We start from the raw sequence: 23,273 nt of genomic DNA, 5'->3' as shown, positions 1-23,273 counted from the left end.
CGGGTGGGCTCGAACCACCAACCTTTCGGTTAACAGCTGAACGCGCTAACAATTGCGCCACGGAAGCCCAAAAATTAAATGTTCGTCAGGTATTGTGGAAAAACTCGGACTTTTTACGTTATATTTGAGACCCCACAACACCTCTCCCGGGTGGGCTCGAACCACCAACCTTTCGGTTAACAGCTGAACGCGCTAACCATTGAGCCACGGAAGCTCAGAAATTGAATTGTTGTCAGGTATTGTGGAAAAACTCTGACTTTTTACGTTACATTTGAGATCCCATAACACCGCTTCCGGGTGGGCTCGAACCACCAACCTGTCGGTTAACAGCTGAATGCGCTAACCATTGCGCCACGGAAGCCCAAAAATTAAAAGTTCGTTAGGGATTGTGGAAAAACTCTGACTTTTTACGTTACATTTGAGATCCCATAACACCGCTCCCGGGTGGGCTCGAACCACCAACCTTTCGGTTAACAGCCGAACGCGCTAACCATTGCTCCACGGAAGCCCAAAATATAAATGTTCGCCAGATATTGTGGAAAAACTTTGCCTTTTTACGTAACATTCGAGACTTCACAACACCGCTCCCGGGTGGGCTCGAACCACCAACCTATTGGTTAACAGCCTAACGCGCTAACCATTGAGCCACGGAAGCTCAGAAATTGACTGGTTGTCAGGTATTGTGGAAAAGTTATGACTTTTCACGCTACATCTGAGACCCCACAACACCTCTCCCGGGTGGGCTCGAACCACCAACCTTTCGGTTAACAGCTGAACACGCTAAAAATGCGCCACGGAAGCCCAAAAATTAAATGTTCGTCAGGTATTGTGGAAAAACTCTGACTTTTTACGTTACATTTGAGATCCCATAACACCGCTCCCGGGTGGGCTCGAACCAAAAACCTATTGGATAAAAGCCGAACGCGCTAACCATTGCGCCACGGAAGCCCCAAAATTAAATGTTCGTCAGGTATTGTGGAAAAACTCTGACTTTTTGCGTTACATTTGAGATCCCATAACACCGCTTCCGGGTGGGCTCGAACCACCAACCTTTCGGTTAACAGCTGAATGCGCTAACCATTGCGCCACGGAAGCCCAAAAATTAAAAGTTCGTTAGGTATTGTGGAAAAACTCTGACTTTTTACGTTACATTTGAGATCCCATAACACCGCTCCCGGGTGGGCTCGAACCACCAACCTTTCGGTTAACAGCCGAACGCGCTAACCATTGCGCCACGGAAGCCCAAGATATAAATGTTCGTCAGGTATTGTGGAAAAACTTTGCCTTTTTACGTAACATTCGAGACTTCACAACACCGCTCCCGGGTGGGCTCGAACCACCAACCTATTGGTTAACAGCCTAACGCGCTAACCATTGAGCCACGGAAGCTCAGAAATTGAATGGTTGTCAGGTTTTGTGGAAAAGTTATGACTTTTCACGCTACATCTGAGACCCCACAACACCTCTCCCAGGTGGGCTCGAACCACCAACCTTTCGGTTAACAGCTGAACACGCTAAAAAATGCGCCACGGAAGCCCAAAAATTAAATGTTCGTCAGGTATTGTGGAAAAACTCTGACTTTTCACGTTACATCTGAGACCCCACAACACCTCTCCCGGGTGGGCTCGAACCACCAACCTTTCGGTTAACAGCTGAACGCGCTAACCATTGAGCCACGGAAGCTCAGAAATTGAATTGTTGTCAGGTATTGTGGAAAAACTCTGACTTTTTACGTTACATTTGAGATCCCATAACACCGCTTCCGGGTGGGCTCGAACCACCAACCTTTCGGTTAACAGCTGAATGCGCTAACCATTGCGCCACGGAAGCCCAAAAATTAAAAGTTCGTTAGGTATTGTGGAAAAACTCTGACTTTTTACGTTACATTTGAGATCCCATAACACCGCTCCCGGGTGGGCTCGAACCACCAACCTTTCGGTTAACAGCCGAACGCGCTAACCATTGCGCCACGGAAGCCCAAAATATCAATGTTCGCCAGATATTGTGGAAAAACTTTGCCTTTTTACGTAACATTCGAGACTTCACAACACCGCTCCCGGGTGGGCTCGAACCACCAACCTATTGGTTAACAGCCTAACGCGCTAACCATTGAGCCACGGAAGCTCAGAAATTGACTGGTTGTCAGGTATTGTGGAAAAGTTATGACTTTTCACGCTACATCTGAGACCCCACAACACCTCTCCCGGGTGGGCTCGAACCACCAACCTTTCGGTTAACAGCTGAACACGCTAAAAAATGCGCCACGGAAGCCCAAAAATTAAATGTTCGTCAGGTATTGTGGAAAAACTCTGACTTTTTACGTTACATTTGAGATCCCATAACACCGCTCCCGGGTGGGCTCGAACCAAAAACCTATTGGATAACAGCCGAACGCGCTAACCATTGAGCCACGGAAGCTCAGAAATTGAATGGTTGTCAGGTATTGTGGAGAAACTCTGACATTTTACGTTACATTTGAGATCCCATAACACCGCTTCCGGGTGGGCTCGAACCACCAACCTTTCGGTTAACAGCCTAACGCGCTAACCATTGAGCCACGGAAGCTCAGAAATTGAATGGTTGTCAGGTATTGTGGAAAAGTTATGACATTTCACGCTACATCTGATACCCCACAACACCTCTCCCGGGTGGGCTCGAACCACCAACCTTTCGGTTAACAGCTGAATGCGCTAACCATTGCGCCACGGAAGCCCAAAAATTAAAAGTTCGTTAGGTATTGTGGAAAAACTCTGACTTTTTACGTTACATTTGAGATCCCATAACACCGCTCCCGGGTGGGCTCGAACCACCAACCTTTTGGTTAACAGCCGAACGCGCTAACCATTGCGCCACGGAAGCCCAAGATATAAATGTTCGTCAGGTATTGTGGAAAAACTTTGCCTTTTTACGTAACATTCGAGACTTCACAACACCGCTCCCGGGTGGGCTCGAACCACCAACCTATTGGTTAACAGCCTAACGCGCTAACCACTGAGCCACGGAAGCTCAGAAATTGAATGGTTGTCATTTATTGTGGAAAAGTTATGACTTTTCACGCTACATCTGAGACCCCACAACACCTCTCCCGGGTGGGCTCGAACCACCAACCTTTCGGTTAACAGCTGAACGCGCTAAAAAATGCGCCACGGAAGCCCCAAAATTAAATGTTCGTCAGGTATTGTGGAAAAACTCTGACTTTTTACGTTACATTTGGGATCCCATAACACCGCTCCCGGGTGGGCTCGAACCACCAACCTATTCGATAACAGCCTAACGCGCTAACCATTGCGCCACGGAAGCCCAAAAATTGAATGGTTGTCAGGTATTGTGGTAAAACTCTGACTTTTTACGTTACATTTGAGATCCCATAACACCGCTTCCGGGTGGGCTCGAACCACCAACCTTTCGGTTAACAGCTAAACGCGCTAACCATTGCGCCACGGAAGCCCAAAAATTAAATGTTCGTCAGGTATTGTGGAAAAACTTTGCCTTTTTACGTTACATTCGAGACTTCAGTACACCGCTCCCGGGTGGGCTCGAACCGCCAACCTTTCGGTTAACAGCCGAACGCGCTAACCATTGCGATACGGAAGCCCAAAAATTAAATGTTCGTCAGGTATTGTGGAAAAACTCTGACTTTTTACGTTACATTTGAGATCCCATAACACCGCTCCCGGGTGGGCTCGAACCACCAACCTATTGGTTAACAGCCGAACGCGCTAACCATTGAGCCACGGCAGCTCAGAAATTAAATGTTTGTCAGGTATTGTGGAAAAGTTATGACTTTTCACGCTACATCAGAGACCCCACAACACCTCTCCCGGGTGGGCTCGAACCACCAACCTTTCGGTTAACAGCTGAACACGCTAAAAATGCGCCACGGAAGCCCAAAAATTAAATGTTCGTCAGGTATTGTGGAAAAACTCTGACTTTTTACGTTACATTTGAGATCCCATAACACCGCTCCCGGGTGGGCTCGAACCAAAAACCTATTGGATAAAAGCCGAACGCGCTAACCATTGCGCCACGGAAGCCCCAAAATTAAATGTTCGTCAGGTATTGTGGAAAAACTCTGACTTTTTGCGTTACATTTGAGATCCCATAACACCGCTTCCGGGTGGGCTCGAACCACCAACCTTTCGGTTAACAGCTGAATGCGCTAACCATTGCGCCACGGAAGCCCAAAAATTAAAAGTTCGTTAGGTATTGTGGAAAAACTCTGACTTTTTACGTTACATTTGAGATCCCATAACACCGCTCCCGGGTGGGCTCGAACCACCAACCTTTCGGTTAACAGCCGAACGCGCTAACCATTGCGCCACGGAAGCCCAAGATATAAATGTTCGTCAGGTATTGTGGAAAAACTTTGCCTTTTTACGTAACATTCGAGACTTCACAACACCGCTCCCGGGTGGGCTCGAACCACCAACCTATTGGTTAACAGCCTAACGCGCTAACCATTGAGCCACGGAAGCTCAGAAATTGAATGGTTGTCAGGTTTTGTGGAAAAGTTATGACTTTTCACGCTACATCTGAGACCCCACAACACCTCTCCCAGGTGGGCTCGAACCACCAACCTTTCGGTTAACAGCTGAACACGCTAAAAAATGCGCCACGGAAGCCCAAAAATTAAATGTTCGTCAGGTATTGTGGAAAAACTCTGACTTTTCACGTTACATCTGAGACCCCACAACACCTCTCCCGGGTGGGCTCGAACCACCAACCTTTCGGTTAACAGCTGAACGCGCTAACCATTGAGCCACGGAAGCTCAGAAATTGAATTGTTGTCAGGTATTGTGGAAAAACTCTGACTTTTTACGTTACATTTGAGATCCCATAACACCGCTTCCGGGTGGGCTCGAACCACCAACCTTTCGGTTAACAGCTGAATGCGCTAACCATTGCGCCACGGAAGCCCAAAAATTAAAAGTTCGTTAGGTATTGTGGAAAAACTCTGACTTTTTACGTTACATTTGAGATCCCATAACACCGCTCCCGGGTGGGCTCGAACCACCAACCTTTCGGTTAACAGCCGAACGCGCTGACCATTGCGCCACGGAAGCCCAAAATATCAATGTTCGCCAGATATTGTGGAAAAACTTTGCCTTTTTACGTAACATTCGAGACTTCACAACACCGCTCCCGGGTGGGCTCGAACCACCAACCTATTGGTTAACAGCCTAACGCGCTAACCATTGAGCCACGGAAGCTCAGAAATTGACTGGTTGTCAGGTATTGTGGAAAAGTTATGACTTTTCACGCTACATCTGAGACCCCACAACACCTCTCCCGGGTGGGCTCGAACCACCAACCTTTCGGTTAACAGCTGAACACGCTAAAAAATGCGCCACGGAAGCCCAAAAATTAAATGTTCGTCAGGTATTGTGGAAAAACTCTGACTTTTTACGTTACATTTGAGATCCCATAACACCGCTCCCGGGTGGGCTCGAACCAAAAACCTATTGGATAACAGCCGAACGCGCTAACCATTGAGCCACGGAAGCTCAGAAATTGAATGGTTGTCAGGTATTGTGGAGAAACTCTGACATTTTACGTTACATTTGAGATCCCATAACACCGCTTCCGGGTGGGCTCGAACCACCAACCTTTCGGTTAACAGCCTAACGCGCTAACCATTGAGCCACGGAAGCTCAGAAATTGAATGGTTGTCAGGTATTGTGGAAAAGTTATGACATTTCACGCTACATCTGATACCCCACAACACCTCTCCCGGGTGGGCTCGAACCACCAACCTTTCGGTTAACAGCTGAATGCGCTAACCATTGCGCCACGGAAGCCCAAAAATTAAAAGTTCGTTAGGTATTGTGGAAAAACTCTGACTTTTTACGTTACATTTGAGATCCCATAACACCGCTCCCGGGTGGGCTCGAACCACCAACCTTTTGGTTAACAGCCGAACGCGCTAACCACTGCGCCACGGAAGCCCAAGATATAAATGTTCGTCAGGTATTGTGGAAAAACTTTGCCTTTTTACGTAACATTCGAGACTTCACAACACCGCTCCCGGGTGGGCTCGAACCACCAACCTATTGGTTAACAGCCTAACGCGCTAACCACTGAGCCACGGAAGCTCAGAAATTGAATGGTTGTCATTTATTGTGGAAAAGTTATGACTTTTCACGCTACATCTGAGACCCCACAACACCTCTCCCGGGTGGGCTCGAACCACCAACCTTTCGGTTAACAGCTGAACGCGCTAAAAAATGCGCCACGGAAGCCCCAAAATTAAATGTTCGTCAGGTATTGTGGAAAAACTCTGACTTTTTACGTTACATTTGGGATCCCATAACACCGCTCCCGGGTGGGCTCGAACCACCAACCTATTCGATAACAGCCTAACGCGCTAACCATTGCGCCACGGAAGCCCAAAAATTGAATGGTTGTCAGGTATTGTGGTAAAACTCTGACTTTTTACGTTACATTTGAGATCCCATAACACCGCTTCCGGGTGGGCTCGAACCACCAACCTTTCGGTTAACAGCTAAACGCGCTAACCATTGCGCCACGGAAGCCCAAAAATTAAATGTTCGTCAGGTATTGTGGAAAAACTTTGCCTTTTTACGTTACATTCGAGACTTCAGTACACCGCTCCCGGATGGGCTCGAACCGCCAACCTTTCGGTTAACAGCCGAACGCGCTAACCATTGCGATACGGAAGCCCAAAAATTAAATGTTCGTCAGGTATTGTGGAAAAACTCTGACTTTTTACGTTACATTTGAGATCCCATAACACCGCTCCCGGGTGGGCTCGAACCACCAACCTATTGGTTAACAGCCGAACGCGCTAACCATTGAGCCACGGCAGCTCAGAAATTAAATGTTTGTCAGGTATTGTGGAAAAGTTATGACTTTTCACGCTACATCAGAGACCCCACAACACTTCTCCCGGGTGGGCTCGAACCACCAACCTTTCGGTTAACAGCTGAACGCGCTGCGCGCTAACCATTGCGCCACGGAAGCCCAAATATTAAATGTTCGTCAGGTATTGTGAAAAAACTCTGACTTTTTACTTTACATTTGAGATCCCATAACACCGCTCCCGGGTGGGCTCGAACCACCAACCTATTGGATAACAGCTGAACGCGCTAACAATTGCGCCACGGAAGCCCAAAAATTAAATGTTCGTTAGGTATTGTGGAAAAACTTTGCCTTTTTACGTTACATTTGAGATCCCATAACACCGCTCCCGGGTGGGCTCGAACCACCAACCTATTGGTTAACAGCCGAACGCGCTAACCATTGAGCCACGGCAGCTCAGAAATTAAATGGTTGTCAGGTATTGTGGAAAAGTTATGACTTTTCACGCTACATCAGAGACCCCACAACACTTCTCCCGGGTGGGCTCGAACCACCAACCTTTCGGTTAACAGCTGAACGCGCTAACCATTGCGCCACGGAAGCCCAAAAATTAAATGTTCGTCAGGTATTGTGGAAAAACTTTGCCTTTTTTCGTTACATTCGAGACTTCACAACACCGCTCCCGGGTGGGCTCGAACCGCCAACCTTTCGGTTAACAACTGAACGCGCTAAATAATGCGCCAAGGAAGCCCAAAAATTAAATGTTCGTCAGGTATTGTGGTAAAACTCTGACTTTTTACGTTACATTTGAGACCCCACAACACCTCTCCAACCACCAACCTTTCGGTTAACAGCTGAACGTGCTAACCATTGCGCTACGGAAGCCCAAAAATTAAATGTTCGTCAGGTATTGTGGAAAAACTCTGACTTTTTACGCTACATTTGAGATCCCATAACACCGCTCCCGGGTGGGCTCGAACCACCAACCTATTGGTTAACAGCCTAACGCGCTAACCATTGAGCCACGGAAGCTGAGAAATTGAATGGTTGTCAGGTATTGTGGAAAAGTTATGACTTTTTACGTTACATTTGAGATCCCATAACACCGCTCCCGGGTGGGCTCGAACCACCAACCTTTCGGTTAGCAGCCGAACGCGCTAACCATTGCGCCACGGAAGCCCAAAAAATAAATGTTCGTCAGGTATTGTGGAAAAACTTTGCCTTTTTACGTTACATTCGAGACTTCACAACACCGCTCCCGGGTGGGCTCGAACCGCCAACCTTTCGGTTAACAGCCGAACGCGCTAACCATTGCGCCACGGAAGCCCAAAAATTAAATGTTCGTCAGGTATTGTGGAAAAACTCTGACTTTCTACGTTACATTTGATATCCCATAACACCGCTTCCGGGTGGGCTCGAACCACCAACCTTTCGGTTAACAGCCGAACGCGCTAACCAATGCGTCACGGAAGCCCAAACAATAAATGGTCGTCAGGTATTTTGGAAAAACTTTGGCTTTTTACGTTACATTTGAGAACCCATAACAACGCTCCCGGGTGGGCTCGAACCACCAACCTATTAGATAACAGCCGAACGCGCTAAGCATTGAGCCACGGAAGCTCAGAAATTAAATGGTTGTCAGGTATTGTGGAAAAGTTATGACTTTTCACGCTACATCAGAGACCCCACAACACCTCTCCCGGGTGGGCTCGAACCACCAACCTTTCGGTTAACAGCTGAACGCGCTAAAAAATGCGCCAAGGAAGCCCAAAAATTAAATGTTCGTCAGGTATTGTGGTAAAACTCTGACTTTTTACGTTACATTTGAGACCCCACAACACCTCTCCAACCACCAACCTTTCGGTTAACAGCTGAACGTGCTAACCATTGCGCCACGGAAGCCCAAAAATTAAATGTTCGTCAGGTATTGTGGAAAAACTCTGACTTTTTACGTTACATTTGAGATCCCATAACACCGCTCCCGGGTGGGCTCGAACCCTCAACCTATTGGTTAACAGCCGAACGCGCTAACCATTGAGCCACGGAAGCTCAGAAATTAAATGGTAGTCAGGTATTGTGGAAAAGTTATGACTTTTTACGCTACATCAGAGACCCCACAACACCTCTCTCGGGTGGGCTCGAACCACCAACCTTTCGGTTAACAACTGAACGCGCTAAATAATGCACCAAGGAAGCCCAAAAATTAAATGTTCGTCAGGTATTGTGGTAAAACTCTGACTTTTTACGTTACATTTGAGACCCCACAACACCTCTCCAACCACCAACCTTTCGGTTAACAGCTGAACGTGCTAACCATTGCGCCACGGAAGCCCAAAAATTAAATGTTCGTCAGGTATTGTGGAAAAACTCTGACTTTTTACGCTACATTTGAGATCCCATAACACCGCTTCCGGGTGGGCTCGAACCACCAACTTTTCGGTTAACACCTAAACGCGCTAACCATTGCGCCACGGAAGCCCAAAAAATAAATGTTCGTCAGGTATTGTGGAAATACTTTGCCTTTTTACGTTACATTCGAGACTTCACAACACCGCTCCCGGATGGGCTCGAACCGCCAACCTTTCGGTTAACAGCCGAACGCGCTAACCATTGAGCCACGGAAGCTCAGAAATTAAATGGTTGTCAGGTATTGTGGAAAAGTTATGACTTTTCACGCTACATCAGAGACCCCACAACACCTCTCCCGGGTGGGCTCGAACCACCAACCTTTCGGTTAACAGCTGAACGCGCTAAAAAATGCGCCAAGGAAGCCCAAAAATTAAATGTTCGTCAGGTATTGTGGTAAAACTCTGACTTTTTACGTTACATTTGAGACCCCACAACACCTCTCCAACCACCAACCTTTCGGTTAACAGCTGAACGTGCTAACCATTGCGCCACGGAAGCCCAAAAATTAAATGTTCGTCAGGTATTGTGGAAAAACTCTGACTTTTTACGTTACATTTGAGATCCCATAACACCGCTCCCGGGTGGGCTCGAACCAACAACCTATTGGATAACAGCCGAACGCGCTAACCATTGAGCCACGGAAGCTGAGAAATTGAATGGTTGTCAGGTATTGTGGAAAAGTTATGACTTTTTACGTTACATTTGAGATCCCATAACACCGCTCCCGGGTGGGCTCGAACCACCAACCTTTCGGTTAACAGCCGAACGCGCTAACCATTGCGCCACGGAAGCCCAAAAAATAAATGTTCGTCAGGTATTGTGGAAATACTTTGCCTTTTTACGTTACATTCGAGACTTCACAACACCGCTCCCGGGTGGGCTCGAACCGCCAACCTTTCGGTTAACAGCCGAACGCGCTAACCATTGCGCCACGGAAGCCCAAAAATTAAATGTTCGTCAGGTATTGTGGAAAAACTCTGACTTTTTACGTTACATTCGAGACTTCACAACACCGCTCCCGGATGGGCTCGAACCGCCAACCTTTCGGTTAACAGCCGAACGCGCTAACCATTGAGCCACGGAAGCTCAGAAATTAAATGGTTGTCAGGTATTGTGGAAAAGTTATGACTTTTCACGCTACATCAGAGACCCCACAACACCTCTCCCGGGTGGGCTCGAACCACCAACCTTTCGGTTAACAGCTGAACGCGCTGCGCGCTAACCATTGCGCCACGGAAGCCCAAAAATTAAATGTTCGTCAGGTATTGTGGAAAAACTCTGACTTTCTACGTTACATTTGAGATCCCATAACACCGCTCCCGGGTGGGCTGGAACCACCAACTTTTCGGTTCACAGCTGAACGCGCTAACCATTGCGCCACGGAAGCTCAGAAATTGAATGGTTGTCAGGTATTGTGGAAAAGTTATGACTTTTCACGCTACATCTGAGACCCCACAACACCTCTCCCGGGTGGGCTCGAACCACCAACCTTTCGGTTAACAGCTGAACGCGCTAAAAAATGCGCCAAGGAAGCCCAAAAATTAAATGTTCGTCAGGTATTGTGGTAAAACTCTGACTTTTTACGTTACATTTGAGACCCCACAACACCTCTCCAACCACCAACCTTTCGGTTAACAGCTGAACGTGCTAACCATTGCGCCACGGAAGCCCAAAAATTAAATGTTCGTCAGGTATTGTGGAAAAACTCTGACTTTTTACGTTACATTTGAGATCCCATAACACCGCTCCCGGGTGGGCTCGAACCAACAACCTATTGGATAACAGCCGAACGCGCTAACCATTGAGCCACGGAAGCTCAGAAATTGAATGGTTGTCAGGTATTGTGGAAAAACTCTGACTTTTTACGTTACATTTGAGATCCTATAACACCGCTTCCGGGTGGGCTCGAACCACCAACCTTTCGGTTAAAAGCTGAACGCGCTAACCATTGCGCCACGGAAGCCCAAAAGTTAAATGTTCGTCAGGTATTGTGGAAAAACTCTGACTTTTTACGTTACATTTGAGATCCCATAACACCGCTCCCGGGTGGGCTCGAACCACCAACCTATTGGTTAACAGCCGAACGCGCTAACCATTGAGCCACGGAAGCTCAGAAATTAAATGGTTGTCAGGTATTGTGGAAAAGTTATGACTTTTCACGCTACATCAGAGACCCCACAACACCTCTCCCGGGTGGGCTCGAACCACCAACCTTTCGGTTAACAGCTGAACGCGCTGCGCGCTAACCATTGCGCCACGGAAGCCCAAAAATTAAATGTTCGTCAGGTATTGTGGAAAAACTCTGACTTTCTACGTTACATTTGAGATCCCATAACACCGCTCCCGGGTGGGCTGGAACCACCAACTTTTCGGTTCACAGCTGAACGCGCTAACCATTGCGCCACGGAAGCTCAGAAAATGAATGGTTGTCAGGTATTGTGGAAAAACTCTGACTTTTTACGTTACATTTGAGATCCCATAACACCGCTCCCGGGTGGGCTCGAACCAACAATCTATTGGATAACAGCCGAACGCGCTAACCATTGAGCCACGGAAGCTCAGAAATTGAATGGTTGTCAGGTATTGTGGAAAAACTCTGACTTTTTACGTTACATTTGAGATCCCATAACACCGCTTCCGGGTGGGCTCGAACCACCGACCTTTCGGTTAAAAGCTGAACGCGCTAACCATTGCGCCACGGAAGCCCAAAAATTAAATGTTCGTTAGGTATTGTGGAAAAACTGTGCCTTTTTACGTTACATTCGAGACTTCACAACACCGCTCCCGGGTGGGCTCGAACCACCAACCTTTCGGTTAACAGCCGAACGCGCTAACCATTGCGCCACGGAAGCTCAGAAATTAAATGGTTGTCAGGTATTGTGGAAAAGTTATGACTTTTCACGCTACATCAGAGACCCCACAACACCTCTCCCGGGTGGGCTCGAACCACCAACCTTTCGGTTAACAGCTGAACGCGCTGCGCGCTAACCATTGCGCCACGGAAGCCCAAAAATTTAATGTTCGTCAGGTATTGTGGAAAAACTCTGACTTTTTACGTTACATTTGAGATCCCATAACACCGCTCCCGGGTGGGCTCGAACCAACAACCTATTGGTTAACAGCCGAACGCGCTAACCATTGAGCCACGGAAGCTCAGAAAATGAATGGTTGTCAGGTATTGTGGAAAAACACTGACTTTTTACGTTCCATTTGAGATCCCATAACACCGCTTCCGGGTGGGCTCGAACCACCAACCTTTCGGTTAACAGCCGAACGCGCTAACCATTGCGCCACGGAAGCCCAAAAATTAAATGTTCGTCAGGTATTGTGGAAAAACTCTGACTTTTTACGTTACATTTGAGACCCCACCACACCTCTCCAACCACCAACCTTTCGGTTAACAGCTGAACGTGCTAACCATTGCGCCACGGAAACCCAAAAATTAAATGTTCGTCAGGTATTGTGGAAAAACTCTGACTTTTTACGTTACATTTGAGATCCCATAACACCGCTCCCGGGTGGGCTCGAACCAACAATCTATTGGATAACAGCCGAACGCGCTAACCATTGAGCCACGGAAGCTAAGAAATTGAATGGTTGTCAGGTATTGTGGAAAAACTCTGACTTTTTACGTTACATTTGAGATCCCATAACACCGCTTCCGGGTGGTCTCGAACCACCAACCTTTCGGTTAAAAGCTGAACGCGCTAACCATTGCGCCACGGAAGCCCAAAAATTAAATGTTCGTCAGGTATTGTGGAAAAACTCTGACTTTTTACGTTACATTTGAGATCCCATAACACCGCTCCCGGGTGGGCTCGAACCACCAACCTATTGGTTAACAGCCGAACGCGCTAACCATTGAGCCACGGAAGCTCAGAAAATGAATGGTTGTCAGGTATTGTGGAAAAACACTGACTTTTTACGTTCCATTTGAGATCCCATAACACCGCTACCGGGTGGGCTCGAACCACCAACCTTTCGGTTAACAGCCGAACGCGCTAACCATTGCGCCACGGAAGCCCAAACAATAAATGGTCGTCAGGTATTTTGGAAAAACTTTGGCTTTTTACGTTACATTTGAGAACCCATAACACCGCTCCCGGGTGGGCTCGAACCACCAACCTATTAGATAACAGCCGAACGCGCTAAGCATTGAGCCACGGAAGCTCAGAAATTAAATGGTTGTCAGGCATTGTGGAAAAGTTATGACTTTTCACGCTACATCAGAGACCCCACAACACCTCTCCCGGGTGGGCTCGAACCACCAACCTTTCGGTTAACAGCTGAACGCGCTAAAAAATGCGCCACGGAAGCCCAAAAATTAAATGTTCATCAGGTATTGTGGTAAAACTCTGACTTTTTACGTTACATTTGAGACCCCACAACACCTCTCCAACCACCAACCTTTCGGTTAACAGCTGAACGTGCTAACCATTGCGCCACGGAAGCCCAAAAATTAAATGTTCGTCAGTAATTGTGGAAAAACTCTGACTTTTTACGTTACATTTGAGATCCCATAACACCGCTCCCGGGAGGGCTCGAACCACCAACCTATTGGTTAACAGCCGAACGCGCTAACCATTGCGCCACGGAAGCCCAAAAATTAAATGTTCGTCAGGTATTGTGGTAAAACTCTGACTTTTTACGTTACATTTGAGACCCCACCACACCTCTCCAACCACCAACCTATTGGTTAACAGCCGAACGCGCTAACCATTGAGCCACGGAAGCTCAGAAAATGAATGGTTGTCAGGTATTGTGGAAAAACACTGACTTTTTACGTTCCATTTGAGATCCCATAACACCGCTACCTAGTGGGCTCGAACCACCAACCTTTCGGTTAACAGCTGAACGCGCTAACCATTGAGCCACGGAAGCTCAGAAATTGAATTGTTGTCAGGTATCGTGTAAAAACTCTGACTTTTTACGTTACATTTGAGATCCCATAACACCGCTCCCGGGTGGGCTCGAACCAACAACCTATTGGATAACAGCCGAACACCATTACCATTGAGCCACGGAAGCTCAGAAATTGAATGGTTGTCAGGTATTGTGGAAAAACGCTGACTTTTTACGTTACATTTGAGATCCCATAACACCGCTTCCGGGTGGGCTCGAACCACCAACCTTTCGGTTAAAAGCTGAACGCGCTAACCATTGCGCCACGGAAGCCCAAAAATTAAATGTTCGTTAGGTATTGTGGAAAAACTTTGCCTTTTTACGTTACATTCGAGACTTCACAACACCGCTCCCGGGTGGGCTCGAACCACCAACCTTTCGGTTAACAGCCGAACGCGCTAACCATTGCGCCACGGAAGCTCAGAAATTAAATGGTTGTCAGGTATTGTGGAAAAGTTATGACTTTTCACGCTACATCAGAGACCCCACAACACCTCTCCCGGGTGGGCTCGAACCACCAACCTTTCGGTTAACAGCTGAACGCGCTGCGCGCTAACCATTGCGCCACGGAAGCCCAAAAATTTAATGTTCGTCAGGTATTGTGGAAAAACTCTGACTTTTTACGTTACATTTGAGATCCCATAACACCGCTCCCGGGTGGGCTCGAACCACCAACCTATTGGCTAACAGCCGAACGCGCTAACCATTGAGCCACGGAAGCTCAGAAAATGAATGGTTGTCAGGTATTGTGGAAAAACACTGACTTTTTACGTTCCATTTGAGATCCCATAACACCGCTACCGGGTGGGCTCGAACCACCAACCTTTCGGTTAACAGCCGAACGCGCTAACCATTGCGCCACGGAAGCCCAAAAATTAAATGTTCGTCAGGTATTGTGGAAAAACTCTGACTTTTTACGTTACATTTGAGATCCCATAACACCGCTCCCGGGTGGGCTCGAACCAACAATCTATTGGATAACAGCCGAACGCGCTAACCATTGAGCCACGGAAGCTCAGAAATTGAATGGTTGTCAGGTATTGTGGAAAAACTCTGACTTTTTACGTTACATTTGAGATCCCATAACACCGCTTCCGGGTGGGCTCGAACCACCAACCTTTCGGTTAAAAGCTGAACGCGCTAACCATTGCGCCACGGAAGCCCAAAAATTAAATGTTCGTTAGGTATTGTGGAAAAACTTTGCCTTTTTACGTTACATTCGAGACTTCACAACACCGCTCACGGGTGGGCTCGAACCACCAACCTTTCGGTTAACAGCCGAACGCGCTAACCATTGCGCCACGGAAGCTCAGAAATTAAATGGTTGTCAGGTATTGTGGAAAAGTTATGACTTTTCACGCTACATCAGAGACCCCACAACACCTCTCCCGGGTGGGCTCGAACCACCAACCTTTCGGTTAACAGCTGAACGCGCTGCGCGCTAACCATTGCGCCACGGAAGCCCAAAAATTTAATGTTCGTCAGGTATTGTGGAAAAACTCTGACTTTTTACGTTACATTTGGGATCCCATAACACCGCTCCCGGGTGGGCTCGAACCACCAACCTATTGGTTAACAGCCGAACGCGCTAACCATTGAGCCACGGAAGCTCAGAAAATGAATGGTTGTCAGGTATTGTGGAAAAACACTGACTTTTTACGTTCCATTTGAGATCCCATAACACCGCTACCGGGTGGGCTCGAACCACCAACCTTTCGGTTAACAGCCGAACGCGCTAACCATTGCGCCACGGAAGCCCAAACAATAAATGGTCGTCAGGTATTTTGGAAAAACTTTGGCTTTTTACGTTACATTTGAGAACCCATAACACCGCTCCCGGGTGGGCTCGAACCACCAACCTATTAGATAACAGCCGAACGCGCTAAGCATTGAGCCACGGAAGCTCAGAAATTAAATGGTTGTCAGGTATTGTGGAAAAGTTATGACTTTTCACGCTACATCAGAGACCCCACAACACCTCTCCCGGGTGGGCTCGAACCACCAACCTTTCGGTTAACAGCTGAACGCGCTAAAAAATGCGCCACGGAAGCCCAAAAATTAAATGTTCGTCAGGTATTGTGGTAAAACTCTGACTTTTTACGTTACATTTGAGACCCCACAACACCTCTCCAACCACCAACCTTTCGGTTAACAGCTGAACGTGCTAACCATTGCGCCACGGAAGCCCAAAAATTAAATGTTCGTCAGTAATTGTGGAAAAACTCTGACTTTTTACGTTACATTTGAGATCCCATAACACCGCTCCCGGGTGGGCTCGAACCAACAACCTATTGGATAACAGCCGAACACGCTTACCATTGAGCCACGGAAGCTCAGAAATTGAATGGTTGTCAGGTATTGTGGAAAAACGCTGACTTTTTACGTTACATTTGAGATCCCATAACACCGCTTCCGGGTGGGCTCGAACCACCAACCTTTCGGTTAACAGCTGAACGCGCTAACCATTGCGCCACGGAAGCCCAAAAATTAAATGTTCGTCAGGTATTGTGGAAAACTCTGACTTTTTACGTTACATTTGAGATCCCATAACACCGCTCCCGGGTGGGCTCGAACCACCAACCTATTGGATAACAGCCGAACGCGCTAACCATTGAGCCACGGAAGCTCAGAAATTGAATGGCTGTCAGGTATTGTGGAAAAACTCTCACTTTTTTCGTTACATTTGAAATCCCATAACACCGCTCCCGGGTGGGCTCGAACCACCAACCTATTGGATAACAGCCGAAGGCGCTAACCATTGCGCCACGCAAGCCCAATAATTAAATGTTCGTTAGGTATTGTGGAAAAACTCTGACTTTTTACGTTACATTTGAGATCCCATAACACCGCTCCCGGGTGGGCTCGAACCACCAACCTTTCGGTTAACAGCCGAACGCGCTAACCATTGCGCCACGGAAGCCCAAACCATAAATGGTCGTCAGGTATTTTGGAAAAACTTTGGCTTTTTACGTTACATTTGAGAACCCATAACACCGCTCCCGGGTGGGCTCGAACCACCAACCTATTAGATAACAGCCGAACGCGCTAAGCATTGAGCCACGGAAGCTCAGAAATTAAATGGTTGTCAGGCATTGTGGAAAAGTTATGACTTTTCACGCTACATCAGAGACCCCACAACACCTCTCCCGGGTGGGCTCGAACCACCAACCTTTCGGTTAACAGCTGAACGCGCTAAAAAATGCGCCACGGAAGCCCAAAAATTAAATGTTCATCAGGTATTGTGGTAAAACTCTGACTTTTTACATAACATTTGAGACCCCACAACACCTCTCCAACCACCAACCTTTCGGTTAACAGCTGAACGTGCTAACCATTGCGCCACGGAAGCCCAAAAATTAAATGTTCGTCAGTAATTGTGGAAAAACTCTGACTTTTTACGTTACATTTGAGATCCCATAACACCGCTCCCGGGAGGGCTCGAACCACCAACCTATTGGTTAACAGCCGAACGCGCTAACCATTGCGCCACGGAAGCCCAAAAATTAAATGTTCGTCAGGTATTGTGGTAAAACTCTGACTTTTTACGTTACATTTGAGACCCCACCACACCTCTCCAACCACCAACCTATTGGTTAACAGCCGAACGCGCAAACCATTGAGCCACGGAAGCTCAGAAAATGAATGGTTGTCAGGTATTGTGGAAAAACACTGACTTTTTACGTTCCATTTGAGATCCCATAACACCGCTACCTAGTGGGCTCGAACCACCAACCTTTCGGTTAACAGCTGAACGCGCTAACCATTGAGCCACGGAAGCTCAGAAATTGAATTGTTGTCAGGTATTGTGTAAAAACTCTGACTTTTTACGTTACATTCGAGATCCCATAACACCGCTCCCGGGTGGGCTCGAACCAACAACCTATTGGATAACAGCCGAACACCATTACCATTGAGCCACGGAAGCTCAGAAATTGAATGGTTGTCAGGTATTGTGGAAAAACGCTGACTTTTTACGTTACATTTGAGATCCCATAACACCGCTTCCGGGTGGGCTCGAACCACCAACCTTTCGGTTAAAAGCTGAACGCGCTAACCATTGCGCCACGGAAGCCCAAAAATTAAATGTTCGTTAGGTATTGTGGAAAAACTTTGCCTTTTTACGTTACATTCGAGACTTCACAACACCGCTCCCGGGTGGGCTCGAACCACCAACCTTTCGGTTAACAGCCGAACGCGCTAACCATTGCGCCACGGAAGCTCAGAAATTAAATGGTTGTCAGGTATTGTGGAAAAGTTATGACTTTTCACGCTACATCAGAGACCCCACAACACCTCTCCCGGGTGGGCTCGAACCACCAACCTTTCGGTTAACAGCTGAACGCGCTGCGCGCTAACCATTGCGCCACGGAAGCCCAAAAATTTAATGTTCGTCAGGTATTGTGGAAAAACTCTGACTTTTTACGTTACATTTGAGATCCCATAACACCGCTCCCGGGTGGGCTCGAACCACCAACCTATTGGTTAACAGCCGAACGCGCTAACCATTGAGCCACGGAAGCTCAGAAAATGAATGGTTGTCAGGTATTGTGGAAAAACACTGACTTTTTACGTTCCATTTGAGATCCCATAACACCGCTACCGGGTGGGCTCGAACCACCAACCTTTCGGTTAACAGCCGAACGCGCTAACCATTGCGCCACGGAAGCCCAAAAATTAAATGTTCGTCAGGTATTGTGGTAAAACTCTGACTTTTTACGTTACATTTGAGACCCCACCACACCTCTCCAACCACCAACCTTTCGGTTAACAGCTGAACGTGCTAACCATTGCGCCACGGAAGCCCAAAAATTAAATGTTCGTCAGGTATTGTGGAAAAACTCTGACTTTTTACGTTACATTTGAGATCCCATAACACCGCTCCCGGGTGGGCTCGAACCAACAATCTATTGGATAACAGCCGAACGCGCTAACCATTGAGCCACGGAAGCTCAGAAATTGAATGGTTGTCAGGTATTGTGGAAAAACTCTGACTTTTTACGTTACATTTGAGATCCCATAACACCGCTTCCGGGTGGGCTCGAACCACCAACCTTTCGGTTAACAGCTGAACGCGCTGCGCGCTAACCATTGCGCCACGGAAGCCCAAAAATTTAATGTTCGTCAGGTATTGTGGAAAAACTCTGACTTTTTACGTTACATTTGAGATCCCATAACACCGCTCCCGGGTGGGCTCGAACCACCAACCTATTGGTTAACAGCCGAACGCGCTAACCATTGAGCCACGGAAGCTCAGAAAATGAATGGTTGTCAGGTATTGTGGAAAAACACTGACTTTTTACGTTCCATTTGAGATCCCATAACACCGCTACCGGGTGGGCTCGAACCACCAACCTTTCGGTTAACAGCCGAACGCGCTAACCATTGCGCCACGGAAGCCCAAACAATAAATGGTCGTCAGGTATTTTGGAAAAACTTTGGCTTTTTACGTTACATTTGAGAACCCATAACACCGCTCCCGGGTGGGCTCGAACCACCAACCTATTAGATAACAGCCGAACGCGCTAAGCATTGAGCCACGGAAGCTCAGAAATTAAATGGTTGTCAGGTATTGTGGAAAAGTTATGACTTTTCACGCTACATCAGAGACCCCACAACACCTCTCCCGGGTGGGCTCGAACCACCAACCTTTCGGTTAACAGCTGAACGCGCTAAAAAATGCGCCACGGAAGCCCAAAAATTAAATGTTCGTCAGGTATTGTGGTAAAACTCTGACTTTTTACGTTACATTTGAGACCCCACAACACCTCTCCAACCACCAACCTTTCGGTTAACAGCTGAACGTGCTAACCATTGCGCCACGGAAGCCCAAAAATTAAATGTTCGTCAGTAATTTTGGAAAAACTCTGACTTTTTACGTTACATTTGAGATCCCATAACACCGCTCCCGGGTGGGCTCGAACCAACAAGCTATTGGATAACAGCCGAACACGCTTACCATTGAGCCACGGAAGCTCAGAAATTGAATGGTTGTCAGGTATTGTGGAAAAACGCTGACTTTTTACGTTACATTTGAGATCCCATAACACCGCTTCCGGGTGGGCTCGAACCACCAACCTTTCGGTTAACAGCTGAACGCGCTAACCATTGCGCCACGGAAGCCCAAAAATTAAATGTTCGTCAGTTATTGTGGAAAACTCTGACTTTTTACGTTACATTTGAGATCCCATAACACCGCTCCCGGGTGGGCTCGAACCACCAACCTATTGGATAACAGCCGAACGCGCTAACCATTGAGCCACGGAAGCTCAGAAATTGAATGGCTGTCAGGTATTGTGGAAAAACTCTCACTTTTTTCGTTACATTTGAGATCCCATAACACCGCTCCCGGGTGGGCTCGAACCACCAACCTTTCGGTTAACAGCCGAACGCGCTATCCATTGCGCCACGGAAGCCCAAACCATAAATGGTCGTCAGGTATTTTGGAAAAACTTTGGCTTTTTACGTTACATTTGAGAACCCATAACACCGCTCCCGGGTGGGGTCGAACCACCAACCTATTAGATAACAGCCGAACGCGCTAAGCATTGAGCCACGGAAGCTTAGAAATTAAATGGTTGTCAGGTATTGTGGAAAAGTTATGACTTTTCACGCTACATCAGAGACCCCACAACACCTCTCCCGGGTGGGCTCGAACCACCAACCTTTCGGTTAACAGCTGAACGCGCTAAAAAATGCGCCACGGAAGCCCAAAAATTAAATGTTCGTCAGGTATTGTGGAAAAACTCTGACTTTTTACGTTACATTTGAGACCCCACAACACCTCTCCCGGGTGGGCTCGAACCACCAACCTTTCGGTTAACAGCTGAACGCGCTAACCATTGCGCCACGGAAGCCCAAAAATTAAATGTTAGTCAGGTATTGTGGAAAACTCTGACTTTTTACGTTACATTTGAGATCCCATTACACCGCTCCCGGGTGGGCTCGAACCACCAACCTATTGGATAACAGCCGAACGCGCTAACCATTGAGCCACGGAAGCTCAGAAATTGAATGGTTGTCAGGTATTGTGGAAAAACTCTGACTTTTTACGTTACATTTGAGATCCCATAACACCGCTCCCGGGTGGGCTCGAACCACCAACCTATTGGATAACAGCCGAAGGCGCTAACCATTGCGCCACGGAAGCCCAAAAATTAAATGTTCGTTAGGTATTGTGGAAAAACTCTGACTTTTTACGTTACATTTGAGATCCCATAACACCGCTCCCGGGTGGGCTCGAACCACCAACCTTTCGGTTAACAGCCGAACGCGCTAACCATTGCGCCACGGAAGCCCAAACCATAAATGGTCGTCAGGTATTTTGGAAAAACTTTGGCTTTTTACGTTACATTTGAGATCCCATAACACCGCTCCCGGGTGGGCTCGAACCAACAACCTATTGGATAACAGCCGAACACGCTAACCATTGAGCCACGGAAGCTCAGAAATTGAATGGTTGTCAGGTATTGTGGAAAAACTCTGACTTTTTACGTTACATTTGAGATCCCATAACACCGTTTCCGGGTGGGCTCGAACCACCAACCTTTCGGTTAACAGCTGAACGCGCTAACCATTGCGCCACGGAAGCCCAAAAATTAAATGTTCGTCAGGTATTGTGGAAAACTCTGACTTTTTACGTTACATTTGAGATCCCATAACACCGCTCCCGGGTGGGCTCGAACCACCAACCTATTGGATAGCAGCCGAACGCGCTAACCATTGAGCCACGGAAGCTCAGAAATTGAATGGTTGTCAGGTATTGTGGAAAAACTCTGACTTTTTTCGTTACATTTGAAATCCCATAACACCGCTCCCGGGTGGGCTCGAACCAACAACCTATTGGATAACAGCCGAACACGCTAACCATTGAGCCACGGAAGCTCAGAAATTGAATGGTTGTCAGGTATTGTGGAAAAGTTATGACTTTTCACGCTACATCCGAGACCCCACAACACCTCTCCCGGGTGGGCTCGAACCACCAACCTTTCGGCTAACAGCTGAACGCGCTAAAAAATGCGCCACGGAAGCCCAAAAATTAAATGTTCGTCAGGTATTGTGGAAAAACTCTGACTTTTTACGTTACATTTGACATCCCATAACACCGCTCCCGGGTGGGCTCAAACCCCAACCTTTCGGTTAACAGCCGAACGCGCTAACCATTGCGCCACGGAAGCCCAAACCATAAATGGTCGTCAGGTATTTTGGAAAAACTTTGGCTTTTTACGTTACATTTGAGAACCCATAACACCGCTCCCGGGTGGGGTCGAACCACAAACCTATTAGATAACAGCCGAACGCGCTAAGCATTGAGCCACGGAAGCTTAGAAATTAAATGGTTGTCAGGTATTGTGGAAAAGTTATGACTTTTCACGCTACATCAGAGACCCCACAACACCTCTCCCGGGTGGGCTCGAACCACCAACCTTTCGGTTAACAGCTGAACGCGCTAAAAAATGCGCCACGGAAGCCCAAAAATTAAATGTTCGTCAGGTATTGTGGAAAAACTCTGACTTTTTACGTTACATTTGAGACCCCACAACACCTCTCCCGGGTGGGCTCGAACCACCAACCTTTCGGTTAACAGCTGAACGCGCTAACCATTGCGCCACGGAAGCCCAAAAATTAAATGTTCGTCATGTATTGTGGAAAACTCTGACTTTTTACGTTACATTTGAGATCCCATTACACCGCTCCCGGGTGGGCTCGAACCACCAACCTATTGGATAACAGCCGAACGCGCTAACCATTGAGCCACGGAAGCTCAGAAATTGAATGGTTGTCAGGTATTGTGGAAAAACTCTGACTTTTTACGTTACATTTGAGATCCCATAACACCGCTCCCGGGTGGGCTCGAACCACCAACCTATTGGATAACAGCCGAAGGCGCTAACCATTGCGCCACGGAAGCCCAAAAATTAAATGTTCGTTAGGTATTGTGGAAAAACTCTGACTTTTTACGTTACATTTGAGATCCCATAACACCGCTCCCGGGTGGGCTCGAACCACCAACCTTTCGGTTAACAGCCGAACGCGCTAACCATTGCGCCACGGAAGCCCAAACCATAAATGGTCGTCAGGTATTTTGGAAAAACTTTGGCTTTTTACGTTACATTTGAGATCCCATAACACCGCTCCCGGGTGGG

The 23,273-nt window shown here is 47.4% G+C and overlaps 9 non-coding genes across 9 annotated transcripts; all 9 read right to left on the bottom strand.

The window, feature by feature from the left end:
• Positions 1-7,925: 7,925 nt before the first annotated feature.
• Positions 7,926-7,998, bottom strand: TRNAS-GCU (transfer RNA serine (anticodon GCU)). Its single transcript has one exon. It is a non-coding gene; the product is annotated as a tRNA-Ser (tRNA).
• Positions 7,999-10,542: 2,544 nt separating this feature from the next.
• On the bottom strand, positions 10,543-10,615 carry TRNAH-GUG (transfer RNA histidin (anticodon GUG)). The gene has a single exon. It is a non-coding gene; the product is annotated as a tRNA-His (tRNA).
• A 503-nt stretch (positions 10,616-11,118) lies between these two features.
• On the bottom strand, positions 11,119-11,191 carry TRNAK-UUU (transfer RNA lysine (anticodon UUU)). The gene has a single exon. It is a non-coding gene; the product is annotated as a tRNA-Lys (tRNA).
• Positions 11,192-11,566: 375 nt separating this feature from the next.
• On the bottom strand, positions 11,567-11,639 carry TRNAH-GUG (transfer RNA histidin (anticodon GUG)). The gene has a single exon. It is a non-coding gene; the product is annotated as a tRNA-His (tRNA).
• Positions 11,640-11,860: 221 nt separating this feature from the next.
• On the bottom strand, positions 11,861-11,933 carry TRNAK-UUU (transfer RNA lysine (anticodon UUU)). The gene has a single exon. It is a non-coding gene; the product is annotated as a tRNA-Lys (tRNA).
• Positions 11,934-12,455: 522 nt separating this feature from the next.
• Positions 12,456-12,528, bottom strand: TRNAN-GUU (transfer RNA asparagine (anticodon GUU)). The gene has a single exon. It is a non-coding gene; the product is annotated as a tRNA-Asn (tRNA).
• Positions 12,529-14,330: 1,802 nt separating this feature from the next.
• On the bottom strand, positions 14,331-14,403 carry TRNAK-UUU (transfer RNA lysine (anticodon UUU)). Its single transcript has one exon. It is a non-coding gene; the product is annotated as a tRNA-Lys (tRNA).
• Positions 14,404-15,219: 816 nt separating this feature from the next.
• Positions 15,220-15,292, bottom strand: TRNAK-UUU (transfer RNA lysine (anticodon UUU)). Its single transcript has one exon. It is a non-coding gene; the product is annotated as a tRNA-Lys (tRNA).
• Positions 15,293-18,129: 2,837 nt separating this feature from the next.
• TRNAK-UUU (transfer RNA lysine (anticodon UUU)) lies at positions 18,130-18,202 on the bottom strand. Its single transcript has one exon. It is a non-coding gene; the product is annotated as a tRNA-Lys (tRNA).
• Between the last annotated feature and the right edge of the window lie 5,071 nt (positions 18,203-23,273).

This window comes from Phalangium opilio, unplaced genomic scaffold (genome assembly GCF_054372755.1).
Source record: "Phalangium opilio isolate 3A_F unplaced genomic scaffold, DU_Popi_V2 ptg000505l_1, whole genome shotgun sequence".
NCBI lineage: Eukaryota > Metazoa > Arthropoda > Arachnida > Opiliones > Phalangiidae > Phalangium > Phalangium opilio.
The sequence above is the reverse complement of the archived record's forward strand: the minus strand, read 5'-3'. Positions and strand labels throughout refer to the sequence as shown.